We start from the raw sequence: 14,453 nt of genomic DNA, 5'->3' as shown, positions 1-14,453 counted from the left end.
TTTGGGTTAGAAAACTCCCTAATCAAAAGTACAATGTGATCTCCCACTTTTTTACTATGAGACTTTATGTATAGTTAGAAACATTATACTATTTCAAGTATGATTTTGAGCAAGGATTTATTGATTTTTTTAAAGTAAACTTTTTATTTTAGAAGACTTTTATGTTTACAGAAAAGTTACAAGAATATTAGTGAGTTTCCATATACCTGAAACTCAGTGCCCCTATTGTTAACTTTACTATGGTAAGTTTATCACAATTGATGAACCAATATTGATACATCATTATTAACCAAAGTCCATACTTTATTTGGATTTCCTTTATTTTCACCTGATGTCCTTTTTCTGTTTCAGGATATCACCTAGGATACCATATTACATTTAGTTGCCACGTCTCCTTAGACTCCTTCTAGACCATTATATTTCTCAAATTTCCCATGTTTTTGATGAGCTTGACAGTTTTGAGGAGTACTGTCAGGAATTTGTAGAATATCCTTCAATTTCGTTTGTCTGATTTTTCCTTTTTTTTTTTTAAATAATTAGGTAAGGGTTATGGGCTTTTGGAAGGAGCCCTGGTGGCACAATTAGAACTCAGCTGCTAACTGATAGGCTGGTGGTTCAGACTCACCCAAGGCTCCACAGGAGAAAGGATCTGCTTCTATAAGGATTATAGCCTAGAAAACCCTATGGGGTAGTTTGACTCTGTCACATGGGGTCGCTATGAATTGGAATTGACTTGACAGCACCCAACAACAACACCACCACTCTGGTCCAACCCCTCCTCTTTTGGGAGGAAGACCACAGAGGTGAAGTGCCGTTCTAATCACATCATATAAAGTATACATGTTATCAGTGTGACTTATCACTGCTGATATTAACCATGATCACTTGCCTGAGGTACTGTTTGTCAGATTTCTCTGTTGCAACAAGTTACTTCTGTTCCCCATACCTCAGCTTTCCATTTTTAGGAAGGGGTTTACCATGCACATCCCATACTTAAGGGGTGGGGAGTTAAGTTCCATCTCCTTGAGGGGAGCATATACACCTAAATTATTTAGAATTATTCTGCATAGGAAATTAGTTTATTCTTCCCCAATTATTTATTTAATCATTTACTTATATCAGTATGGACTCCTGGATATTTTTTCTATATTCTGAGTTATAGTCTAATACTATGTTATTAATATTGTTACTCAAGTCTTTTCCAACCTTGGCCACTGGGAGCTCTTTCATTTGGCTCCTGTGCCCCTTTGACACACCCTCATCATTTGTTTATTGATCATGTCCTTACTTTCTGGCACTACAAGTGCTCCAGACTCATCTTGTATACTCAGTGCCCCAGCCCTGAATCAGCCTTTCTTCAAGAGCCCTGGTCCTTTCATTGGAGGATGCTATTAGAAACCAAGATGCAGGTTCTGGATATACTTTTTGCAATTGGGGTAGATTCATCAACTTTTGCCCTTTCTGTTACCACTTAACATTTATTGAAGATCTACTCTGAGTCAGACCTTTTGCTTATGTAACATGAATTAAGCCTCATAAGAATTCTGTGCGATGATTTTTCAGATAAGGAAGTTCTCAGAAATGTTAAATATCTTGCCTGAATTAAAGAGCTAATAAATGGCAAAGCTAAGATTCAAGCTTTGTTCTCTGTCAGCAAGGACAGTGCTCTTTCCATTCTGCCATGTTGCCTCAACTCTGCTGTATGGATGTACATCCTGCCCCTCGTCATAGTCAGCTGTTTTACAAGTATAAACTGTGACTGTGCAATACAGTATTTCTGGTTCAATGCAAGTCACCAACAAAAGGACTCAAAGTTAGGCCCTGCATTTAATGAGCAGATAGCATTACTTCATATAATATTATTATCATTATCTCAGTCTGCCTTTAGGATAGGATTTTGGGAAGTGAGGTGAATCTAAGGAGACACATTTGGTTCTTAGGGCCTTGGGATATGCATTTTGCAAAACAGATATGGCTTCTGCTCTCAAGAATATTACATTGAATAGGATAGGTAAGAAAAACAGATATTATCAATGAAATTTTATAACTTCATTAATAAGTATAAGACTTTAAGAAGAGACAGAATATCTGTGATTCTTAGGATGTTAGAGGATGGGTAATATTAAAAGAAGAACTGCTTAAAGTAGCAAAAGCAAGAGGGAACAATCTCTTCTTATTCTGCCTGCAGAGGTCAGGACCCATGGCCCAAATCAATGTCTGGAGTGAAGATGAAAAGTGGCTTTTCTGCAAACACCTGCCAAACCCTTTGGCACTACCAGATTCCCTACTTTCCTCCAGGTGGATGCTGAGAGCAGCAAAATGGGCATAGTGACTAAGAAAACAGGTTTAAGATCAGACATCATGTGTTTGAATCCTAGCTCCGGCACTTTCTTGCTATGTGACTTTTAGTAAGTTCCTTAACCTCCCTGTGCTTCAGTTTCTTATTGGAGGTACTGGACCATAGTACCTCCATTATAGGGCTGCTGTGAGAATAGTGAAGAAAAGCACATATTGTGCTTAGCATAATGCTTAGTGCATAGAAGCTACTCGGTTATTGTAAAAGGGTGTGTAAAATACAGATCAACCCAGAAAAGCCTTTTTAAAGTATAGTATAGCTGACCCACTATTATAATGGCAATACTAATAATTATATTACTACAAAACATTTACTGAGCAAATACGATGTGCAAGGGACTATTCTAAGCACTTCACACAGATTAACTGAATTATTATGCTAGTAACATTACCACATTCAACCAATCCTTATAATATTACTTCTAGAAAGTATACGTCCCAAATTTTAGACGTAGAAAAGAAAGAGAACATTCCAGTGTGAGCAGATCTATAAAAAAAAAAGATCTATAGGCATATAAAATTTTTTTTTTTTTTATAGTAGATAGTATATTGAGGGGGAGGGTTGGAGAAGGTGAATAGAGCAGACAGGTCTGAATCAGGGCTTCCAACCAGTTCACTTTGGCTCAACCCTCTTGCTGAGAACTTACACTTCCATCCCAGATACACTGAATCAGAATCTATGGTTTAACAAGATCCCCAGGTGCTTCTTATGGATATATTTGTACTCACACTAAAGCTTGAGAGAATGGCAGTGCAGACCTAACCCTTAAAGTATGAGGAGTTATATAGGTAAAGAGGGAAGGGAAGAGCATTCTAAACGGAGTAAACCCAGAAACCAAACCCAGTGCTATCGAGTAGGTTCCAACTCATAGCGACCCTACAGGACAGAGTAGAACTGCCCTATAGAGTTTCCAAGGAGTGCCTGGAGGGTTTGAACTGCCAGCCTTTGGTTAGCAGCCATTAACACTTAACCACTATGCCACTAGGGTTTCCTAAACAGAGTAAAAAAAAAAAAAACAGAGTAGCATATGGGAATTCTCTTTGGTCTGAATGTGGATTCTTGGCAAGGCTATAATGGGCATGGGATTTTCAGCCATCATTGAAGGGCCTTGACAGTGCTGAATTTATGGTAAAATTTTCCATATCTTCTTTCGCAAGGCTTGCTGGTCAGGTCTGGGTGGGGACTGAAAAAGATTTACGCAGGCATTTGGTATGGGTGCAAATTCATAAGCAATGAGTAGGGAAAATGCTCCCACTCTTCGGAGTGCTCATAGTTTAGAAAAAATTGAAACCTGGCCTCATTGACTCCAAGATCCCTTCACCAAACATCAAGAAACAAATATGCTCATGACTTACTTATTAAGTGGAACCACCCTGATGATTTCAGTGCTATTGCAGCTTGCACTAAGATCAAGTTTGATTCACGTAAGGCAATCAAAACTATAATCCACTGCCAGAAAATGAAGATAGACAAAAGTGTCACTCCTAGTGAGTATATCAACTTTGCTTGTTATGCTCCCGGGTGATAAGGGATAAGAAAAGGAGTCTGTCAAAAGCCTGCTTAGAATTACTGTGTTATCTTGGGCAAATATTTCATAAAGTAAAACAGAGGCTTCCTCCCAGGGCAGCTTTGGTAGCTGAGGACAGAGGAGGAAATGAACTATTGGAAAGCATTCCCTTGATGGTGCTTAAACTGATCGAGGCTTCCCTGGTGGTTGTTCTTATTTTCCATGTGGATGCTCTTCAGGAGGAAAGCAAGAAAACAAACTAACATCTTTGTTTAAAAAGAAAAAGCTGCAATGCTATGAAAGCTTTAATATCAACAGCAGCTACAAATTACTGAACCCCTGCTACTTGCTGGATAATTATCTTTTTAAATCCTTCAGTAGAACTGCATGTTAAGCGTAATGACCTCCATTTTGCTGTTAGCTGCAGTGTAGACAGCCCCCAAATCATGGTGAACCATTTCAGAGATGAAGAAATTGAGGCTGAGAGAGAGAGGTAAGGCAGCTTGCCAAAGGTGAACCAGCAGAGCTGGGGTGTGAACCTGCATCTGTCATTTCTAGAGCTTGTGGTCAGAAGCACTGCACTACAGAACTGGGTCTAGAATGGCAATGTCAGTGTCATGCCCAAGCAATATTGGTGATGACCTGCCTGGAAAGGGCTAGGCATCCCAGTAATAGGTTTGTGAATTAGAAGAAATCTTAGAGACTCTAGGGGTCCTAAACCTGCCTGCACATTGGAATCATCTGGAGAGCTTGAAAATATACTGATACTTGAACTCCACTCTCAGAACTTTTGGTTTGATTGGTCTGGGTGTGGCTTTGTGAGGGATGGGTGATATTTAAAAGCTCCCTAGGTGGTTCCAGTATGATCCAAGATTGAGAACCACTGACCTAGACCAACCCTCCATGACTGGCTACTTGGTGGCCTATGGACTATCAGCATCAGCATCACCTGGGAGTTTGTTAGACTTGCAGACTGCCAGGTCTTACCTCAGGTGACTTGTATTCACACTAAAGCTTGAGAGAGAATGGCAGTGCGGACCTAACACATTAAGTAATATAGGTAAAGAGGGAAGGGTAGGGCATTCTAGACAGAGAGAATGGTGTATTCGGGAACTAGAAGTAGGTCTTTGTGGCTGAAGTGAAGGTTACCAAGGGGCCATTGATCAAAAAGGTTGTCATACTCCTGCCCCAGGGTGTAGCATTGTCCACTTCACCTTCCTGAAACCCTTTTCCCCAGCTATCTGCATGATCCATACTCTTTCACCTCAAACATTACCTTCTCAACAAAAGTTTACCCCGGTCTGTCCCATTTAAATTATAACCTTTTCCCCAAGCTTATACTTCCGTACTCCATGATTTGCTCTATTTCCCCCCTCCCCTGGACTTGCAGAACCTATAAAGAAAACCAGTAAGATTCTTTGGGAGTTTGAGGGAGAATTCTCAGCTAGAAATTCAGGGAAATTGAGCTTTCTGGAAATGTCAGTATTTACAATGGAAATTAAAGGAAACTTAAGGTTTCGAAACGCAGAGAAGAGAAAGGAATCAAAAGCATGGAGGAAAAAATCCAAATCGTATGTTAGCAATAGCAAATAATTTGGATTGTCAGGAGTTTAGAGACATAGAGGGTGGGGTGGGTAATGAGAGGCACTCTTGTAAACACAGGTGCAGATTCCTAGAAGTCAGATGAAGGAACTTTAATTGGATTCTGTATGAGTTTAGGCTGGAACATAATAGAAGCCCAGCAAATGCCTAGTCAGTACACCTATGAGTCAGTTTTCTGTGGGGATGATGGATACAAAGAGGTATTTTGGGAATAGAAACATGATTTCAATATGGACAATGGATTAGAGAAGGGAGAAGCTGGGAAATTGAGGCTATTTTGGTAGGGTATCAGGTAGGCTGTCTACTGTAGCAAATAATCCCTACATTCTAATGTCAGCACCATGAAAGTTTGCTTCTCACTGTTTTAAGAGTCCACTGCAAGTGCTCTCAGTTGGGTGGCTCATATGGATAGACATCTTTCCTCTAAATTATGTGTCAAGCTCTCAGTCTCCTTATATCTTGGGGCTTAGCCTTCCTTTAGGCTCCATTCAACTCAAATTAGAAAAGGGAAAGGAAGATAACTCTTGAGAAGGTTATATGGGTCACCCAGAAAGAGCAGACATGACTTCCACATGCATTCCATTAGCCAGAACACAATCACACGGCTTCACTCAACTGCAGAGGAGGCTGAGAAATGTAGTCTAGCTGCATGCCCTGTATGAGAAAAGGGGAACTGGTTTGGTGCATAACTAGCTAGGCTCTGCCACAAGTAATGAAGGTGAGAGGTAAGAAATATTAACTGAGGGAATAGAGAGGAAGATATGCATTCAATAGATATTGGGGAAGTAGAACTGACAATAAAAGTGCTATGGAACGGGGTGGGTTTGGGATGGGGGTGTCTCAAGTACATGTTTGCATCCTATGCCATTGAAACTGTGTTCATATTTCCCAGATCTTAATGTTATCATGGGCTTTCCATTTGGGAAGCAGAAGAGAGAATATTATAGCAACTCAGAAGAAGATTCACAGAGAAGTTTAGAAACTCTTGCATCAATACGAAGGCTTTTTATTCTCGCATGTTTTTATTAAAGGAAATAACATCATCATTCGTATGTACTATGAAGTAAAACATTAAGAAAGCAGCTATCCAAATCTTTCAAGGTTTGGGACTACTCATTGGTTTACTAAGGGATAACAGTGCATGAACACAATGGTTGTGTTGGTCTTTTGCTTATGTGTATCTACCTTGACAGAATGTTCTGAGGACTGTGCATAAAATGTACCTTACACAACACTTAGTGCCTAGAAAATAAGAGGTAGCTACAATTATTATGTGGATATAACAAAGACAGTTATGGTGGATGGAATAAGTCTAAGTCAGGTGAGCTTGGCACAGAGTAATAAATCATGACACGTTTGTGTAGCACAGCGATACTTTAAAAGTCTAATTTTGTTGGGTTATTTCTCAAAGGAACTTCCAGTTCAATAGTAGCTCACCAATACAGGATTCTTGGTTGAAATTTGTTCTGCAGCAGACCTATTGCACAAATTGAGGCAGCTGTGCACAGCGTGTGCTTCGTTTCAATGACTGTATAGTGAAGGGTGTTATGCAAAGGACCTCTAATCAGGGAACTGCTCTCTTCAATTGGCATTCAACTTCTTAGGGCTTCATGCAAAGGCAAATTTGCATGTTTCATCAAGAATGAACCAACCTATTAGTTTGTGTTCAACCTGCATCATTTACATTTTTGGTTGAAAAGAAAATGCTTAGATGTTACTCCCAGCTCCATGCCTTCGCTCAGTTCATTAGCCTGAAAAGCTAAATTCCCTCTGCAGACAAATTGATTGTGGAACGGTAGGTTTCTTGGGGCTGGTTGTTGCTGCGTACCCGGATAACCTTAATAAGATTAGCCTCGTATTTTCCTGTGGGCTTTGATGATGGCAATCTCCCATATTTTCCAATTAAAATCTGTGTCACACTTGACTTTTGTTTTGCTCAATTTTTACGGTGCGTTCAGCTTGAAGAGTACAAGTAGACAGATCTGTGTTACTCCCTGTAAGTTGTTCTTTACACAGATTTCTGTGCCCTGACTCATGCATGTGTATCTGCACTGAAGCAGATGGCGCTAATCTGTATGAATCTGTTTTATGGAGAGAGAAGTAAGATGAAAACATGAAAATTAATATCCTATTATGTGCATATTCCAAGCACAAACACCATAAAAAATCACAAAAATGAGAAAGGAAGCGATCACTAGAGTCACTTACATAATTTTTGTCCCAATGAAATGGAGCCAGAAAAGTACACAAAATCAATGATTCTAGGCCTTGCCGTAGTAACAAACTATGGCTGCGAGTTTCAGTTCTCAAGTCAGTTGTGAAGTCTTTGGGTGGGGAGTGCGGGGTGTATTGATGCAGCAGACATCATATGGAAAGGTAATCTTGATATCCAAGCCAGTGTATTTGTGGATCAATAAAATGCTAGGTGTTAGCTTGATGGTTTATGAATGCCCTCTTATATTTCAGTTCAGGTTTCGAAAAACCCATTGGCCGTCGGGTCGATTCTGACTCATAGCAATCCTATAGGACAGAGTGGAACTTCCACATAGGGTTTCCAAGGAGTGGCTGATGGATTCGAACTGCTGACCTTTTGGTTAAGCAGCCTGAGCTCTTAACCACTGCGCCACCAGGGCAAGTTTAGGTGTAGCTGTCACAAAAATCAAGTGTGGTATCAGGAGGTAGCATTTTTCCTATTTTCTGGAAGGAGTTATTAGAAATGGAACTAATATTTAAGCATGGAATTTTGAATCTCAGTAATCATCTAATTTTCCCCCAAAAGAAAGATGAGTAACAGAGAGGTGAAGCAGCTTGCCCAGGGTAACTCAGGTAATTAATGACTATTTTGCCCCCTTATATGATACCCAGCTGCAGGTTCACACGTTCTCCTCAGAGCACAAAGGCTCAGTCTATACTTACGGAAAATATTTTCTCTGAGAATATGGGTCAGTACAGGCCTTGGTAGAAACAAATATCATGATAGAAACAGGTTCCCTTTCTCTGTATGACTTTGCTCCTTTTCTCTTTTATTGCTGGATTGATCATTCATTCATTCAGTAGCCATTGAACATTGCTATGTGGTAGGTGTTCTGCAAGATTTAACAGAATGGTAAGAGAAGGATGCGTGAGGATGTTTGTGTTCTGGGTGGTGCGCATTGGGATAATTATCAAGTGAATTCCCTCAGAAAAGCTGCAGATTCAGTGCAATAACTACAAGGGTGGAGGGCTTCAGATACAAGTTTATGAAGTTCCATTAAAAACACCCATCAGCGATCTGAATCTAAAGTGCAGTGTTTTACTTTCTTTCCCAACCAAAAGAAATTAAGGGAAATCACTTGCTGTGAGCCACAGAATTTGAATTAAACATGAAGCATCTCCCCAAAATGCATTTTCATGGCTACAGTCGTGAGAAACCACTCAAATGAGTGCTGTAAAAATTAAGGCTTTTATAAGAGCTGGAGGACAGACAGTTGTTAGATAATCCAGTGTCTAAGAGAAGTGATCTTCTGTGTTTGGTTTGAAAATGGAGTTATTCAAGTGACCCTAAAACTTAAAAAAAAAATCATGAAAGTCAGCATTTCCTTTTACAGTGTTGTAGTTTGGTGGTTTGTGAGGGGCCATATACCTAGAATTATGGATAGTAGCCTCGCAGTGAAATATTTTGATTCTGTTTCATTTTATAATGCATTTAATGTACTCACAGCACCATTACTCTTTTATAAAATAGCTTGTCTTTGTTAGAATAAGGCTAACATTTCTATAGTCATTCCCTGCTTAACACAACTAACATTTCATTAGTTTCATGCTAAATTATACCTCCTGGTCTAATTGTCTAATCACAAATGATGTGAGGAATAAATTTTCTAATTACAGATGACGTGGGGAACAATAGGTTCTTGGATGAGAGTAATGAAAAGAGACCAGTAGATGTAGAGTCGTTAGGTGCCTATCTGGCTGGTGATGAAAGCGCTCCTGTGACTAGAAAACTCAAACCTCAGATCCGGTCTCTTCCACAGATTTGTTTGGGCACCCAAAAATTTTTTATTATTTACCTACAAGTGCTGCAGACAAAGCAGAGAGCCAGCCAAAGTCCTTGCTCACATGCAGCCTACTTTCTATGGAGGGGACAGATAATAAACATACAAGTGCTTTATTTTAACATACTTTCAGATAGAGATAAGAGATAGGGATAAGTGCCCCTCATAAGAAAACAAAGTAGGACAATGGTATGGATGGACAGTAGTTGGGCAGAGGGTTCCTTTAGCTAGGGTAGTTCTGAGAAGGTGCAGATCAAGGGGAGAACAATCTCAGGCAAAGGGAACAAGTGCATAGACCTGAAACCAGAACAAGCATGAGGTGTTGAGGATCAGAAAGAAAACCAATGAAGCATAGTGGGCATGGGGGAGAGTGGTAGGAGATGAGGCTGGAGAGGTAGACAGGGGACTGGGCTGGTCGAATGGTGGTTCTCAAAGTGTGGTCCCTGGACCAGCTGTACCAGCATCACCTGGAAACTTGCGAGGACAGGCAGCTCCTGGGTTACAAACATCCTACTTACATACAACCCGCGGTTGTGAACCAACCCCCTTCACCCCCCACAGACCTATTATATTAAAAATGCAAGGCACGTACAGTGGTAATAACAAATGGGTACTACTTTGCAAGACCCATCAAAATATTAGACTACTGTATTATTATGTTAAAGATATTTTATGGTATCTGAAAGTATTTCTTTAACATTTTTTATGCATAGAAAGGTACACTATGTACTAAGACAAACATTTGACTGACTGATGTTAGACATGAACCATACCTAACTGTTCTATGTACAAATTCAACTTAAAAACAGATTTAGGAATGGAACTCATTCATAATTTGGGGATTGCCTGTAATACACATTCTGAGGCCCCATTCCAGATCTGCTGAGTCAGACTCTCTGAGGATGGGGCCAAGCAATTTGTGTTTTAACAAGCCCTCCATATGACTTTGATGGACTCTCAAGCTTGCTACCCACTGATGTAGAGCCTTATTTGCCACGATAAGGAATTTGAGTTTTTTCCACTGCAAGGTTTTAAGCAGGAGAATGAAATAATGTGATTTGGGCTTTGAGAAGATAGCTTTGGCCTTTGTGAGAAGAATGGACAGATTGGTACTTGCTCTTTTCTGTATCTGTTCTGACTAAAATTGTAGCTCAGCAGGAAAGAACAATTAGCAGATTCATGCCGAGGTCTGTTTACTTTTATTGTGAAGGATAATTGTGTTCAGTATCATGCCTGAATTCCAGATGTCAGTACCTGCATATGCAAATAGTAATTCCCTACTGTGAGATGTCAGATAACTGAAATTCAAACACACTTGTGGAAATGCAAACCCATTATCAATTGTCTTTGGGCACTAATGTCTTAAATAGGACAGATTTTCTGGTTGAAACAAACAATTGGTTTTAGCAATGGGATATAATTAGGATAGGTATAAATTAATATGTTTATTGTCTATTTTACTCTGGATACCAGCCCAGATTTGGTAGGGGTGTGTGTGTGTGTAATATGCTTCTAGAGTAAGAACTTGAGCTTTCTACCATAAAATCCCTCCAGATATTTGTAGAGCCCCCAAGGGATAATCCAATAGTGTTCTAGAACAAGTCTTCTCTGCCACCATTTATGTCTGCCATCTTCTCTTCCTTTCTTCTCTAATTCTTGCTCTTCTTATGATATAAAGTTATGTGAGGATGTTTTGTCTATGCCACAGCTGCTGCTGTGTATGCCACCTCCCATTACCAAAGGCATTGTCTTTTGTAATGTGCCCTGGTTGCCCTATGCCAGCATCCCGGTGGGCTAGCGTTAAGGTTGCTCTCCTAAAAGAGCAAACCCCGCACACCCTGCTGGTGCCACAGTCAGACAGATGAAGCCCAATGATGTGCTATGTCCGCTTCCCCAAATCCCATGGCCATTGTGAGAGAAAGTCACTCTTTCCCTTTCTGCTTATGAGACCTCTCAGCCTGGGACTCAGACAGGATGCCTGGGGCTGGCCAGAGGCTACTCTGAGTCCCTTCCCTCCCCTCCCCTCCCTGACCCCTCCCCTCCCCTTCCCACAGGTACTTTTTTTGCTTCCAGACACTCATCTCTCCATCCACCTGTTACTCACGCATTTGTTTCACTTTGAAACTTTGCTATGCTTGTTTTCATAATTTGTTTTTCATGTATTATAGACATACACACCCATATAAATAGCTATTATTGCATATCCAAATAGTTATGTATGTTAGCTAAGCTGCCTCAGACCCGTACCTGACTGTCTTAATTCAGTTTCTCTGAGCTGGAGATTTGTCTGCAGAAGTTTATTGGGGAGTGTTCTCAGAATATCACCTGTGAGGGAGTAGAAAGCCACATCGACCAGAGGGAGAAGTGAAATTGTGATGCAGTTCCCACAGGAGGCCTCAGACATTCCCACAATGAGCTTTGAAGTTGGTTGGCCTTTCAGAGTGTCCTAGACTGAGGCAAGGGAGCTGGGCCTAGGCACCCCCTCCATGACCCTTTATTGGACGTGGCTGCCCCTGGGGAGTGGGCTTAACCTTTGGTGAAGCAGCTCTCTTCGGAAGGGCAGTTGCTGAGAGGGACACCGGTGTGGAAATGAGTGTCTTGGTCCTAAAGGATAGGAAAGGGGACATGGGTGGTACAACACTATATCCACCACATTTTTAGCAAGAGGTCTCACTTATATGTATGAAAGGAAAAATAAATTGTAAATATTTATAATCATTCCCTTTCATGCCTTTGATGACTTGATAGGTGATGGGCGGAAAGTAGACCTGGAGAAACTAGGAGAAAGTCAACTTGCTCTGTAGGAGAAAAGAGAGAGTTTGGGATGGAGGAGACGGGGGCTGTAGATGTTTTTAGGTGGAATAGGGGGGTACCAGTGAGGCTGAGGTCTGAAGAGGTGACAACAAAGAAGGGGTAGATATGAACAAAATGAAAGGTAGGAAATACTGGAGACAAATAAAATGTCTAAAGAGGGTTTTTAGGAAATCTTGCTGGGTGAAGTAAAATATAACCTCCTTCCTCATTTCCCTGAAAAAACGTCAGTCAAGATTTTCGGTTCTTTTAGATCAGATGTGTGTGTTTGTGTGGGTGTTTCTATATTTCTTTTTAAATGTGTTTGGATTGGCCTTAAGGTTAGAGAGCGATGAGAAGACATGGCTCAAGTACATGGAAGTTAACACAAAATCCAGAAAACTTTAAGATTTAAGTGAAATAGGCTCAGAATCCATTGCATAGGAGGCCTGTGTCCTCCCAGGCTCTCTGTGGTTTGGAGACAGGGGTGGGATGGCCTACATTCTCCCTAAGCACCTCTGACTCCATGATTCTGGGGTCAGTGAATGGATAATCTCCCTGGCCAATGGTTGTTGTATGTGGCCCAGATGTAGAACATAGCTCTTTTGCATGATTTTTGCCAAGAAAACCGTTCATGTGTGTGAAGCAGACTTCAAAAGTTTGGGGAGTATTATGGATTGAATTGTGTCTGCACAAAAGTGATGTTGAGTCCTAAGCCTTGGTACCTGTCAGTGTAACTTTATTTGGAAAAGGGGCTTTTGCAGATGCAATTAGTTAACATGAAGTCATACTGGAGTAGGCCTTTTCATCTTAATCTGTTTTAGTCTGGAAGCTCTGCTGAAACCTGTCCAGTACCATAGAAACATGCAAGCTTCCACTGACAGGTAGGTGGTGGCTGCATACGAGGTACACTGGCCAGGAATCAAAGCAGGTCTCTCACATAAATGGTGAGAATTCTAGCCCTGAATCACCACCGTCCCCTAAATACTTAGTAATTCCACTGTTTTCAGTATGGTGCCCCTACTGTCAGCTCTTCCTGGCACAGTTCAGGGACCCTCTCTTTTTTCCTCTCTAGAGAATAAAACTCCAGGCTTCTGCCAAGGTGCTGGGAAGAGGAGTGGGAAAAGACTCTGGGGAACCAATTTCTTCTTAGACATTCTTTTAATAAACCTTGTTTTTAGCCTTATCTTCCCTCCCCTTTCCAGAAGTCTCTGGTGCCATTGATTCCTGAGCCTCCTGGGAATTGTGTTCTGTAGTGTAAAGTGGGTTGCTACTTGCCTTTCCCTGCTCTTGATTTAGAATTCTGATTTCTCAAGTCTGCTAAGTCGCTTACCACCCATCCATCCACTTTCTAGTCCCCAGCATTTTAGTTTATTGTCCCCTCTCCCACTTTCCTTTGTGACTTGGTGCATTAAAAAAAAATTGCTTGGGATTTAATGGGGTTTGGAAGGCAGCAGAACTCAATGCATATTTCAGTGTACCATTTCTAATCAGAAATGCCTTCAACATTATTTTCTCCCCTCTAGTCTCTGAATTGGGTTGGAAGGAGTGGAAAATTATATGAATTGTGGCATCTCTGTCCCTGCATATCTCCATTAGAAAGCAGAAATAGCTACAGTAAGTTTAGATTTTAAGTATTTTTTCTCTCTGTTACATATCGACATGGTCCAATTCTGTTTCTGCTTAAAGTAAGATGAGCAAGAATTTATTTAAATTTCAGAAACAGAAATGGAGATTAGATAATAGCAGAAATCTCCTGACTGTGTGGGATGGTGAAAAGCATTATCAGGGGAATCTGCTGAAACTTGTGAGCAGCAGAACTGACAAAGAGCTACAGGTATAAGCAGGGATCTTAACTTGGCTGGCATTGCCCTTTGTAAGGCACAGCAGTTAGTGCAGGGAGCAAGCACACACTTCTCTTTGTCTGAATTAAGACATATTTGCATTTTTAAGCCAATGCAATACTCTCACTGATGTATGTTTGAATATTGCAGAATTGTCCCTGAGATCAAGTCACTCTCAGCCAATTAGTGCCTACACTTCAGTTTTGAGAGTGGTGGGTGTAGCTGCTGCCAGATGGGCAGTGGCTCAGTGAGGATCATGGAGGGGAGGGGAGGGCTGCGGCAGCTGGCACGAGAACACCTACCGCATACAACCCACCCAT

This window comes from Loxodonta africana, chromosome 9 (genome assembly GCF_030014295.1).
Source record: "Loxodonta africana isolate mLoxAfr1 chromosome 9, mLoxAfr1.hap2, whole genome shotgun sequence".
In the NCBI taxonomy this organism is placed as follows: Eukaryota; Metazoa; Chordata; class Mammalia; order Proboscidea; family Elephantidae; genus Loxodonta; species Loxodonta africana.
This window is presented reverse-complemented; position numbering follows the sequence as displayed.